Source organism: Mus caroli, unplaced genomic scaffold (assembly GCF_978045245.1).
Source record: "Mus caroli unplaced genomic scaffold, Mus_caroli_1 scaffold_17, whole genome shotgun sequence".
Lineage (NCBI taxonomy): Eukaryota > Metazoa > Chordata > Mammalia > Rodentia > Muridae > Mus > Mus caroli.
The window spans coordinates 39,686,962-39,700,811 of NW_028227272.1; the positions used below are offsets into that span (position 1 = coordinate 39,686,962).

General features: G+C 41.2%; 1 long non-coding RNA gene across 4 annotated transcripts in view; it reads left to right on the forward strand.

The window, feature by feature from the left end:
- Positions 1-11,426, forward strand: part of LOC110311980 (uncharacterized) — a 66,520-nt gene extending 55,094 nt beyond the window's left edge. For 2 of the 4 annotated variants that reach the window (XR_015045681.1, XR_002380012.3), the window contains 4 exons: positions 345-410; positions 10,202-10,330; positions 10,471-10,629; positions 10,806-11,426. This is a non-coding gene — a long non-coding RNA (uncharacterized LOC110311980). The remainder of the gene's footprint in view (positions 1-344; positions 411-10,201; positions 10,331-10,470; positions 10,630-10,805) is intronic. The other 2 variants (XR_015045680.1, XR_015045682.1) reach the window with 1 other exon arrangement.
- Positions 11,427-13,850: the final 2,424 nt, after the last annotated feature.

Consider the following 13,850-nt stretch of genomic DNA (forward strand, 5'->3'; position numbering starts at 1 on the left):
GATGGCAGGGAATAACAGGACCTTTGCCTAGGATTCCAGCCTTTACTCCTTTCTGTACCTGCACAACTGTGAATAATCTTTTAAGATATCATAGTATATGAGGAAGCAGAAGGGTAACTGATGCAGCTTCCATGAGGTTGTCATCGTGATGGGTGGAGACATTGGGGTGATGCTGATGAGAACAGAATTGATCAAGGACAGGACCTTGAAAAGGAGCAGTTCTGGTTCTTTTCCCTGACTAGAATCCGTCAATGACCTTACTTCTGTCCTGGCTGGGATCAGAATGGCAGAAGGGGACTCTGGTTCCTGATCTGGTTTCTTGTTATTCTTCTTCTTTTATACAGCCTAAGTGAGCACCACTGTCTACAAGCTACATAGTAAGACACGAGAGGCACCTGGATATCTTATAGGTGAGCCAACTGGCCTGACAGATCCATTGTCTGATGCCATCCCCATCCTTCAGCCTAAAACATCTTATCAACCCTGAGCTAGGGACCCATTGTGATACCCACATCCAGGACTCTCTCCTGATATAAGGGGCTTCCTTTCTTCTTCATTTCCCACCTATGAAAAATAAGCTCCTACCTATGGAGTAATAATAAAAGTGCTTTCCAAAATCTCACCTTCCTCTTGGTCCATGAAATTTACTTCCTAATGCAATCTCATCCTTCAAATCTGTAAAACAAAAATCCAGAGCCACTTACAAAGAGGAAGCTTTGTGAGATCATGAGTTTCTGGTACCTAATTCCTGAGTTATATCCACCTGAAATAAGAAAGCACCTGTTGTTCTCAGGGATTTCTGCCCTTCTCCTGCTTCAATACAGCTATGGTGGGTGGGATAGCAAGCTGCTGTGAGAGACGCTCAGCCCATGCTCCTCCTGTAAGCCAGTCCAAATTCCTTAAACTCATCAGTTCACCAAGGTGGACTTACTGACAAGAGGCATGTGCTATCGTGCCTTTCTTATTACAGTAGGTTTTGGGTCTATGAAACAAACGATTGTTACAACTGCTAGAAGCAAAACAAACAAACAAGTCACACATGACCTTTTATGAGAGGCCACAGCAGGATTTACCTCTCTGTGCTCCATCAAGGCAATCAAAGTGGCAAGCTTTTAAATAAATTGACTTTGAACAGTCAATTATTTTTCTCCCTTAACAGTACAGTTGTTTGGCCAGAATCTAAGTTATTTTACCAAGTTTTAAATAAATGTTATGCAACTACCAAGTGAAAAGGATCTTTAACATTATCTGGTTAACCTCTCATGAAATCTTGAATTTCTACCAAAAATTCTCCATGGAAACAGCTTTTAGTTAAGATTGCAATTTGAGATTCTTTACAGCAGTTGTAGTTTCTAACCTAAGGATGAGATTGCATTAGGAAGTCTAAAATCTGGGTCTGAGACCTTTTTCATCTGAGAGATGAATGGCTAGGATTGTAGAGATGTAGTATCTATGACAACATAGCCATTTTTCTTGTAGGGCCAACTGATCCAAACAGCGAGTGATCAATGAATGATTTGGCCTTTATTATCAACCCCAACAAAGAGAGTCATCTGGACCTAATGCTAACAATTATGGTAGTAAAACAGTTATATGAGGATGGCCTGTATCTTGAAAATTTTTTAATTACATAGATTAAGAAACATTTAAGTTATCAAGAAATTTCAATGTATTTAGCCACATCTCCTGGCTTCTATTCAACAGAAAGTGGTAGGAAATTAACATTTACTACTTGCCAGTATTTGTACCAGGATTTTCATCTGAGTTATCTTATTTAACCATAACAGTTTAGAATCTTGTCTTGCATATTTGCTCATGGTTACATAGTTAGTAAGCAGCAATCTATAATTCTAAAATTTAACTGTAAAAATGGAGGTACGATATTATAGATTTGTCAAACCCACAGAAGTGCACATCATGAAAAGTGAGCCCTAATGTTTAGTTAATAATAACATATCAATATTTACTCACCAGTTGTAATAAATGAGCCACAATTGTGTATCAATATTCACTCACCAATTGTAATAAATGTGCTATACTAATTCAAGAAGTTAATAATGAAGGAAACTAAGTGAGAGGTGAGAGATGTGTGGAAGTTTAATTGTTCATTCTTGTATACCTAAAAGTACTTGCTATAAAGTGATCTACTTTTCAAAAGTTAAGATTTACATGCCCCCAGATTTAACTGTCCAATTATTTGTCTTGCATTTATTCTGGTCAGGGTTTCAAACCCCCACCTCTATGGACATTATGCTTGTCAAGGTCATTTGAGGACACTGCCATATTGGATCCAACTCTTTACTTTCATCTGACTTAACTTATCAACAGTATTAGATACATTTAGTATAATTTCTGATGGCTTCTAGGCTATCATAGTTATCATGATGTTATATTTTTTTCTTTGTATGGTCCTTCCTATGAGCTTTTGCTCTTTTCAACTTTTGCATGTGTGTGTGTGTGTGTGTGTGTGTGTGTGTGTGTGTGTGTGTGTGTGTGTGTATCTTACTATATAAGGACCCCAGAGGCTAGATGTCTGATCTTCTCTTCATCTACTTCACATTCCTAGTGATTTTATATAATCTGGTGACTTTGAACTTAAATAATGTGCTGGCGTTTCTCAATTTTGTGTCTTCATACTAGGTATATTCCAAAACACTCGACCTAAATAATAATTTAACATCTTATGTCAGTCCAAGTTTTACTAAAGACAGAACCAATCCAAATAAAGGGTTAGCTCCCATATCTCAGAGGTTGACTAGTCCAAATCTGTAGTGTGGGCCAGAAGGTTTGAGCAAGACAGCCAACATAGTATGATTCTTGGCCAATGACTGACAGCTCAGAGACCCAGGAGAGCAAAGTGGGCAATACTAGGCACAAGTAAAATGCTACAGAATTCCTTCTTGCCCACAAAGTGTTTGCTTTTTTATTTGTTTCTGCTTTTTGTTGTTGTTGTTTTGGGTTTTTTTGTTTTTGTTGTTGTTGTTTTTGTTATTGTTGCTGTTAGTGTTGTTGGTTTTTGACAGGGTCTCTTTATATAGCCCTCGATGTCCTGTCACAGACTCACACAGATCTGCCTGCCTTTCCTTCCCAAATCGTGGGATTAAAGGCATGTGCCACCATGGCCGGTGCAGAAAAACTTTGTATTGGGGTCTTCAACTGACTGACTGAATTGTCCAACCAGGACCTCACTTTTAAAGAAATCTGACTTTCCATTTCCAAAAAGCCATTAGCTTTCAAAAGTTCTCCAGTTAGTAGTGGGGCCTCATGAGCCCCTCTGCCCTCTGTGCTAAAAGGTTGATTCTCTTGATCATGTGCAGGTAACCACAGTTGCTATGAATTCAGGACTTGTTGCTATGAATTGAGGACTGTTGTGATCCTGTCATGTCCAAAGGCATGTTTCCAGTCCTCCTTGACCTCCATTGCCATCTTATCATCCATACCCTCTCCCATGATGATTCTTACTATAAGGGTCCGTGATTCGTGAAGAATGATACCCTAGCCTCAAATACTATGCAACAGCAAAGAGCTTTTATTCTGCAGAGAACCTGCATTCGGGGGTCCACTGTGCATCGGGATAGAAGACAGAGGTGTGGATTTTTCAGGGTCAATTTAAAGCCTCTTAGGGTAGGAGTGAATGGCTTTTGCCTTCCCTTCCCTTGATTGGTTGGCTCTATCTCCAGGGGTGTGGGTGCCTTTGCGACTGGTTAAAGCTCTAGGGGATGGGCCTTTTGCTGATTAGCTATACTTGGCTCAAGCTAGGTGATGGGGCAGTTTCTACAGCTTTTGATTGGCTGCCTGTGAGGTCGGTTGAAGTGGCTGCCCACGAGGGGTGGTTTGTTTTTGTTTTTTGTTTGTTTGTTTGTTTGTTTGTTTGTTTGTTTGTTTGTTTGTTTGTTTTTTCCTGAAATCGACTTGTTTTGGGTTTTTCCAGTTCTGGGAAACAGAAACTTAGGCCTAGTCTCCCAAACTGCTGGTTTGCAATCTGTCATGGAGTCAGCCTAGCTAACTCATTCCTCTCAATACAACTTGAGGAGAGATATATTTGTCCCAATGTATCGTTTGTGACTGAGCACTCCACTGACAACTATTCTCTCCACTTTGGTCAGTTGCGATTAATACTAATTTTTTTTCATTAACACGGCTAGTTCTCATGAAGACTGAGAATTGTACTGATCTATGAACACAGAGGCATGAATTCAGAGAATAATCTGATACTCTGTTCATTTATCAGGAAACTAGTAGTAAATGTACCAGTGGGACCTATGAGATCCACAACCGTGGCTTCTTGGCTAGATTTGTAATACCAAGCATGCATTTCCTCCTGTGAAGTGGTTTTTTAAATCGGATCAGAAAATGGTTGGTTACCCCTATACCATTCACGTCCCTCGGGCACCCGTGAGCACACCTTGCCACGCTGGTCACTGTAGTTCACAGAGTTCACAGCCAGACAAAACTAATGATGACTTTCCCTCCAGCAACTACGAAGCATTTTCCTGTACTAGAAGAGCTAGCTGGCTAACAGGGAGGAGGCTTCGTGGTCAGTACCAACTTGCTTTTTCTAGGTCTAATGACCAAAGTATGTGGTCCTGAAGAATGGAAAATTCCTGGTAACCTGCTAAGGTCATAAACACTTGAGTCATAGGCATCTGGTCCCCAGGCCTCAGCCACTCCCGGGACATACCTTACCTTTCCTGGAACAATCATAATGTTCCAACGACCTCTGTAGAATGTCTCAACGCCCCAGAAGCATTGCCTAAGGTAGCGCATGATCGATGATCTAATTGTTGAAAATATTTATGATTTCCCCTCCCTTCCCCTGGTTTGTGGTTTTTTCCTTTAAAAGCTCTGTAAAACTTCAGGCCGGGGTCGAAACTCCTCTACTCCCGCCTGGAGCATGAGTCTCGACCCCAGCATGCTGGCCTGAGCTCTCGTCCTGTCTCGTTCTGTCTCACTTTCAATAAACTTCCTCGTGTGATCACAAGAACCGGTCTCAGTGTCCTACTGGGTGCGCGGCGGTCCCGAGACTTGAGTGAGGGTCTCCCTACGGGGGTCTTTCATTCCCTTTCGCAATAGGGTCTAACCACTAAATACTGGCGAGTAACCAAGAACAGGGGAGTAGCCTGTATTACTTGGAAGATATAGGGAACACCTTGACCAACAACTCCAGGGGAGGTATGCCACTCCTAGCACTGGGCTTGTCATTTGCCCATTTGTCTATGGCTCCTAGGAAGAGATCCTTCAAGAGGTGACTCCAGTTAAAGTTAGCAGCTCCCATTTCAATGTAAAAGCCATCCTCCTTCAAAGGGCTACAATAACATATGATCCAAACTACTTACTTTCATATTCCCAGCACTTAAAACAAGAGTCCTTTCGTGAACATGGCAATTATATAAGAATCATTGGATAACTGAAATACTTAATGAATAATAAAGTATAAAGCCCCTGTTTGTTCTAAAACATCAGACTCCCCCCTTAGAAACCATCTTATCAAAAATTAAAAAAACAACCTGATCATGTAACTTTATCTATATTGAGAAATCAAATTCTTTTTTTAAAAAAAGACAAATGCAGAAAATATTTGTTAAATATATGTAACCAAGAACTGTTAATATAGATAATGCATTTCAGTATAAACAAAGGGAACTGGAATAAATCATAAAATATGAGGTATTATAACATAAAATATATAATGCATAAAATATATGCTAGAATTAAAATAGGAAAGAAGATTATAACATATTACTAGTAAGGGACCATTGGTCACTTATGAACATTATGAAAACAAATAAGTCAGTAATAATTGTTTTTATGAGTGTCATAAAATCATACCATGCCCACATTTAAAATCAGTTTTCATTAATGTATGCTAAAATAGAAAATAGCTGTTGAATCAAGCCTGCTTTCATTGTTTTGAATCTCAGAACCTGTAGTTCAAGCAGAAGACCGATTGGTGATGAAATGAAGACCATAGGGCCTACAGAAGCTTGCAGCCTGCAACCAGGCTGAGGGTGATTGCTGGGAACAAGAGCCACATTTGTCCATCAGCTCCCTGGAGGCAGAGCACAGAGCACAGAACTAAGGGCACAGAAGCTACCCTCAGGAGAGCAACCCCACTGCGCTTTCCTTCTTGTGTTTTTCCTCCATGTTCTACCAACCCCACCAGCTCAGGCTCCTAAGCAGCACATCCTTACATCCTTAGAACTTGTGCTCATGCCTACTGACAAAAGCAGCTGGGAGAAAATTGTATTTGTATCGACTCCACGCTGAAACCAATCCTGCTAGGGCTGGTGTCTAAGCTATCAACTTGACAACACCGTACAGTGTTTGTTTTAATTTTTATTCTTCTCTAATATATTACATCCCGACTGCAGTTTCCCCTCCCACCCCTAGCCCAGTCTCTCCCTCCCTGTCTTTAAATAGTACTTGTGCTCTTTCTTTAACATAAGTGGATGATCATCATAGAAGCACATATAAACATTCCTAATGTTTTCTTTTCTTTTTTTTTTTTTTTTTTGGTTTTTCGAGACAGGGTTTCTCTGTATAGCCCTGGCTGTCCTGGAACTCACTTTGTAGACCAGGCTGGCCTCGAACTCAGAAATCCGCCTGCCTCTGCCTCCCAAGTGCTGGGATTAAAGGCGTGCACCACCACCGCCCGGCCCTAATGTTTTCTTTAAGAAGGAAACTGTAATTCCAGGTAGGTTTTGTTGTTATTGTTGTCACCCCCCCCACACACACACACACACACTTTTATTATTATTTTGTTGTTGTTTTATTGCTATGTAACCTTTGTCTTGATTTCCAATCTAGGGCCACATCTAAAAATCTAAAAGACCTAGTTTTGGTGGACTCTATCTCCCTTGGACAGCTCTCCCACTCAAGTACTAACCAGCCCTGAGCCTGCTTAGCTTCTAAGATCAAATGAGATTGACAGTGGTCAGGTCAGAGTGGTGTGGCCCTAGATAATACTGTCACAACTCTGATGGTCAGTGGCTGTCTGTATGGCCTACAGATAGAACTATGAGTACAAACCATTGGATTGATACCTGTGGTTAACTGATCACTATATTTAGTGCCTCCAAGTGAAGCTCTGTATATCCAAGACCTCTGTGACAGGGAGAAGATGCTACTTTATCATCTAGCTCATTTCACCCATGTTCAAGCTGAGACTTCCATACTCTGAGGAAAATTCTGAGCCTCCTGTGCCCTCTTGCAGCCAGTGTGAAAGGTCTCTCTTTCCTGTTCCCCTATATGACTCTCAGCAGTGTATGTAACAGGCACAGTGTTTAGAGACCATTGTTTTCCTTCCTTTGCCTTTAACCATCACGTTGAAGGCAGGGGGTGTGTCCAAATGCCTTTACGTCCACAGGTGCACACAGCATAACAGGAGGAATGCTGTAGACTCCCAAGTTCATCCCTTCCCTCAGTCACCTGACTCTTCACAGATGTTCCCCAGCATCTGCTGCGTACCAAACAGTGGCTCAAGGACTGGAGATAAAACAGTGACAAAGTTCTGGAGTTTTCTGTCAGCACCACTCACCCCCAGAGCAGCAGTTACCCACATAGGAAGTCTCCCGGTTCATCCTCCTTCTTGTTCAATCATTTTCCTCTCGCAGCACCCCTTAGTGAGTCACACTGCTCTTTTCTTCTTGATCAGACCTGTGTGTTCCGTGTTCTGACTCATTCAACTCTAATCAACCAGGGTTTACCTCCTGTGTGGCCAGCATTAGCCAAGTGAGTGGACTCACTGTGAAAACCACAAGGCCCTTGAGGACCTTCTTCCTAAATCCAGGAGAGCCATAAAAACAAAATGTGCAAGCACCTTCATGAGTGTCATACCACCTTTGAAATGATCTATTTTGTTAACAAAGAAAATGTAAAATAAAAGGATCAACAATATTGAACACACATGGTGCACATACCCACGGCTAATTTAGCAGAGTTCACTCATTATCAGTGCCTATATCTTCTGATTATTCTCCAAATCTCCATCTGAAAAAAAGGACACATCTTTCTGGCAGACAGGTAGGAACTGGCTATGCATTATTCATGTATTCAGAGCATCCATATTTGTATTTCCGCAAAATACCCACCTCTTTTTCAGATCACACTGTAACAATCAGACAGCGGCTAAAATAACAATCGGGTCTTCCAGGCCGAGCCATTTAGCTTTCCATTTTTTTCCCCCTGAGTTTTAGAAGAACACACTGCGGATTTGTCCAAATTGGATTTTTATTTGTTCATGGGCTTCAGACTTAAGGGAGTGGGGGCAGTGTTTTGCAAGCAGAGCTGTGGTGAGTCAGAGCAGAGCATCTCCTGATTTGCATGTAAAGAAAGAAGGAAAGGGATGGACGGTTGAGCGTATGGGGCCAGGCAATGCTGCAGGCACTTCTGTATTGCGTTATCTTATCTAACATATGTCTCACATCTAAGCACAAAGGAACTGTGGGAGGAAGGTGTGACTACTTACCTCTGTTTAAATCAGAGGAAATGCAGTTACCAGGACTTGGAATCAGGCTTCCAGTTATGCACAGCTTGGTGACAGTACACATGGGGTTCAGATACAGGTGTGTCTGACTTCAGAGAATCACAGTGTTCTTTCTCTCCAAGCTTCTGTTTTCTCTTTCCAGCTGAGCAATGGATAGGATTGCAGGTGTCAGTCCTGCTCCGAACAGTGCTTTGAAGTACACACACACACATAGAGAATCTGTCCGTTTAATCCATTTAAGAAATATATCATTTCAGAGTTACCAGCTTCTATAAGAAAGCACTTCGCCCCTCTCTTTGCAACTTCCAAGAATATAATATATCACCTTTAACCATTGTCACCTTGCTGTGCAATAGATCCATCACAGAGGAGATAACAGTAAGGTCCTGATTTCCAGCATCACGTGTTTGGGTTTTAATCCAGGCCATAATCTTCCCCAACCCCAGCCTCAGGCTAGATCCTAATCGACTCAAACTTTGTTGTAAACAGGTCTTCAAAGAGAATACATTAACTAGGCAAACTCTGTTGTAAACAGGTCCTAATACATTAACTAACTAGGCAGAATTTAGCAACTAACCCTGTCCACCAGGGAAGCAAGGCTAAAGACATCTATTGGCGAGTTATCATTAGTGCCATCTTTGTTGTGTTCAAAGGCAAAGACAACCTGACCTTTCTCTTCCCATAAATCTATGTCACTCCCTATCCTTCAAATGACAGGGCACTATCATTCTCCACAAGGGAGAGAGTTTAAAGGATTCCAGCTGTTTACTTCGGAAGAGAAAACAACCAGATGCATCTTGAGTGATTATACCCTTTAGGTAGCAGACCTGCCAAAAACTTCTGGAAGTGGGGAGGGAGAGGGAAAAGTAAAGAAAGGAGAAGGGAGGAAGGGGAGGAAAGATGAGAGGGGGTGGAGGGAGGAAAGCCAATAGAGGGAGAGGGAAGAGGTAGGAGCAAGAGAGAGAAAGAGGGGGAGGGAGAGAGAGAATATGACTACAGGTATTATCTGAGCTATGAATACATAGATGCTAATTGTTGGCTAACAGACAATTCCAATAAGCACCCAGGAACTGAAAGAACCTAGTGGGGAAACCCCCATTCAATTCCTGATTCAGTGTGCACCCAAGAATTACGAACAGAACAACAAACAGACTGTCTTGATGTAAAAACACGAGGTGGTTTAATGGCGGAGCTCCTGGTTGAAAAGTATCTCACGCAGGAGACAGTGGATTTGACCACAAGGCTTGGAAGCTATGGGTTTTTATAGAAAAGGGGCTGGGACTGGGGGAGGAATTGGTGTGGTTTCACATGATTGGTCCATTTAAACATCACCAGACTGTACATGCAGATAACATTTAATTTAGGTCAGAAGGGCGGGAGATAGGGAGGCGCCTGGCCAGTCATTCTCTTTATCTTTATGGCTAAGCAGCCTCAGGAATGTCTTAACGATTGGTCGGCCCAGGCATGTCCTGGCCTGTTCTGCTATGTTCTCAGCCCCAGGTTTCAAAGCTCGCAAACAACTCTTTGGGCTATTTGACATAAATTACATGAATCACGGGTCTCAAGTTTTATTTTCTTTCAGAACCACCTGCCAGGTGCCAGGTACAGCAATTTGTAGAGGACTGCTTGCAATCCCTGCTCTCCTCCTCCTCCTCCTCTCTTTCTCTCTCTATTTCTTTTTTTTTTTAATAAAAGATTTATTTGTTTTATTTATAGGAGTACACTGTAGCTGTCAGACACACCAGAAGAGGGCATCATATCCCATTACAGATGGTTGTGAGCCGCCATGTGGTTGCTGGGAATTGAACTCAGGACCTCTGGAAGAGCAGTCAGTGCTCTTAACTGGTGAGCTATCCAACCCCCTATCTCTGTATTTCTTTGAGTTCCTGGCTAGACTCTCTTTCTCTTTTTCTCTCTTTCATTCTTTGAAATGGAAACTTCTGGTTTCTTTGGAGACTCAGTTGTGTCTTGTGATGTCTTTCTAGCAACTGTCTTATGAGAGGATATTTTGCTGAAGCAGACACATGGGAGAACTTTTTGCTGAGAACAGAGACGTAGTGTTTTTCTGGAAGCTGCCTGGAAAAGGGCATGGGATAATTTGCTGAAGCGGATGCTTGAGAGGACATGTGTTGTTTAGAAAGGGTGTAAGTATAATCCAACAGACAGTGGACACACAGCGCTGTGGCATCAGTTTGCCTTGCCACTCATTGCTGGTCTTCCTTGGGCTTTGCTGATGCAGGCTTTTATTGATGGTGCTGTGGCACTGGGCATTGGTTTACTTTGCCTTCTTCCCTGATCATTGTTTGTTTTGACTTCGTAGAGACAAATGCACTTCTTGTGGTATTCCGGCAGCTTCTTGCCACTTCCGTGGACTCTGGCCGATGTGGCAGAGCCTTTCAGTTGCTTCTGGATCAAGCCACCACTGCTGTTTCCTTTGGAATGAACTGCTGATATCATGATAATGAAGATTAGAACCACACTAAAGAACTATTTCTAAGCAGATCTGCTTCCCCCATGTCCTCATAATCTTTCTTTTCTACTACCTCTGGTGGGCGGTAGGTTAAAAGGAAGGATGAAGCATTTAAGAATCCTTATTAAAGTTGGTTTTGGAAAAATCTAAGCCAACATCTCTTTCTCATTTTCTTTTTCTGTCCCCACTTTCTCTGCCTCTATTCCCTTAACAGGTCCCTGTTCCCTTCCCTTCCCCCACAATAAACTTCCCTTAAATTAGGTCTGTCACACAGTATGATTTTCCAGGGGGGCCCTTGGCAGGGGTCTGACAGGTACTCTCTTACCCCCGCCACTGCATTATATAATGTGAGATTTCATAAAAGTAATGATCGGTGGTTCACTATTGACATAAACTGAGGATGTTCTAGGGTTCTTTCAAGGGAGATTAAATGAATCTGAAACTCAACAAACAATAAATATGTGCTCCTCAGACTGGGCTGTAGTTCATCTATCCACAAAACTTTGAGTCTACGTATAAAACATTTTTATCAAGTAAACCCATTGGTCAGTAGTATCTATCAAATGAACTATTAATATATGTGTTAACATATTTTGAAATTGCAGTGCAAGTTAAGCCTGCAGCAAGGAAAGAGTTAATTTATAGACATGGTCAGGAATGCCATTTTGTGACTAGATAAAACAGGTGGGATCTGTGGCCAGTGGTAACATCCCCAAGGCTGTTATAGTATCAATTATAGTTTAGGAGGAAACCCAGGATACATCTCTGGATAACCAATTCTATTTATTTACTTATCCAATAAAGGTTATCATGAATCAGGTCTGGGAAACCACTTCAAAGGGGTTTGTTCTGATAGAAATACAGCAATAGCAAGTGGAGCATTGCTATTGGGACAAGATTTAAATATGAACATTTTACTAACACACCATCCTTTCCCAGTGAAATGTCTGTTCACTCACCTATGTAGGATCATTTGGGACTTTCAGTGTCTTGTGACTTTTAATTGCCAATGAGTCTCTATCAAGTGTGTCCTTCTCTAATGGACTGAGGATGTATCAGCTGCGTTTTGAGTTAGACCTGAAAAACATGTCAATGTCCAGGTCAATGACAAACACCACTCTGTAGGCTTTTATCAGGCCCTCCTCTTGAAACAGGAGAAGCTATTGGAAAGAGATCAGCGTGGGTTTTCAGAAGTGCTGACATAGGCTTTTGAAAATGAATAGACAGGGTGCCTTCTTTGATATCATCGAGAATCACTTGCTGGAATGAATTTGATATAGATCAGCCATAAGGACTGTTTCATTGACGGTGGCACAAATGAATTTATAGTAACAGTCGAACCTATTGATTCCAACTCAATAGTGTGAAAGTCTTGTATGGTCACAGTCAGAGACTATGATTGTGCCTCTGCATGGGGCATCTGGAAAAACTGTCTGCCACAGAAAAGGAAGTGATTTGCTCACTTCTCTGTCACAAGTGCTACCACCACACACAACCATACTGTGTGACTCAACTGCAGAATCTCTTACCTGACAGTTCTGAAGGTTAGAAGCCCAAGCCCAGGGTAGTGTCAGAGTTCTTGCCTCCTGAGAGCTACAGAGAAAATCTACCAATGCCTCTTGCCTCGTTCTAGGTAGTTGCTGTCAACCTTTTGGGATTCCATGGCTTATAGACACATCACCCACATCTCTCTCTTTTTCTTCAAGTGACATTCAAATCATGTGCATATTTTTGTCCAAATCCTTCACTTTTCATAAGAGCAGCAGTCGTATTGCATCAAAGCCCACCCTGCTATTGCATGGAGTCCAATTAGTGCATACTATCATCAACAACATTGTTACTAAATAGAGTCACATTCTCAGGGATGAGATGTTAAAATTCAACACGAGAATTTTGAAGTGGTGTTATTCCGATCAAAAATAGGAAAAGACAAGACAAAGCTTGTGACCTGCTTCATGGAATGGGTATAATACAGTCTGTGGAAAAATCTAAGAGAACAGTAATGATTGGTACTGTATTGACAAACCTCAAAAAAATTGCAGACCTCAAAATTTGCCCATTCTATAGCTGTCAAGTATGTCTTGACACTTTTCTCAACCTGTGGAATCTGCTTCATAAGATTTGCTTGTATAAGTATTTAGGTGAAAAAAAAAACATTTTTGTGAAATAATATTTATATTCCAATCTTATTTCCCATATTGGTTTCATTACAATAAAGTGGACAAACTTACGTTTGCATAACGAAACAAAATAAATGTAACAAAAATCTTTGTAATTCACATTTTTCCAAGATAATTTATTAAAACAATTGTAAAAATGCTCACAAAAGTCTAGTAAAACATTAAGAACATACATACAAGTGTAGACGTTCTATAAGTAATGCATCTGCCTTCCTTGGAGATCCTCCTGACAAATTTGGATGGGAGTGTCACCAGCCCCAGTGACGATCTGAAATAATCAGTCTGTACTAGTATTTCTTCCTCAGCATTTAAGGTAAGTATTCTTATTTTTCTTACTTTCAACTAACATTGCATCATTTGAACTTAGCAACTGCTCCATTTGAGTCTCTATATCTAGAAACCTGGATGGTTGCTGCAATAGTTCAGGTGGAAGAGATGCTAAGACAATTTAAGCATTGAAATGTTTGGTCCTTGCTGGTCACTGGAGCTCATCCTAAAATCCGCTAGGACATGTGGTCGTCTAGCAACCAACTAATGTCCTATAATGATCTACAAATTGATGCCTATGCTGAATGAATGTCCTAGTCCATACTCAAAGCTTTACATAGTTAATTGAAAGCTAATGTCCTCATTAGTGCCTGTTAAGGGAGGTTCAGCAAGTGTAGTTTGTGTTGCTAAATGTTGAATATTTATTAGACATGGTGGTTAATGGAAA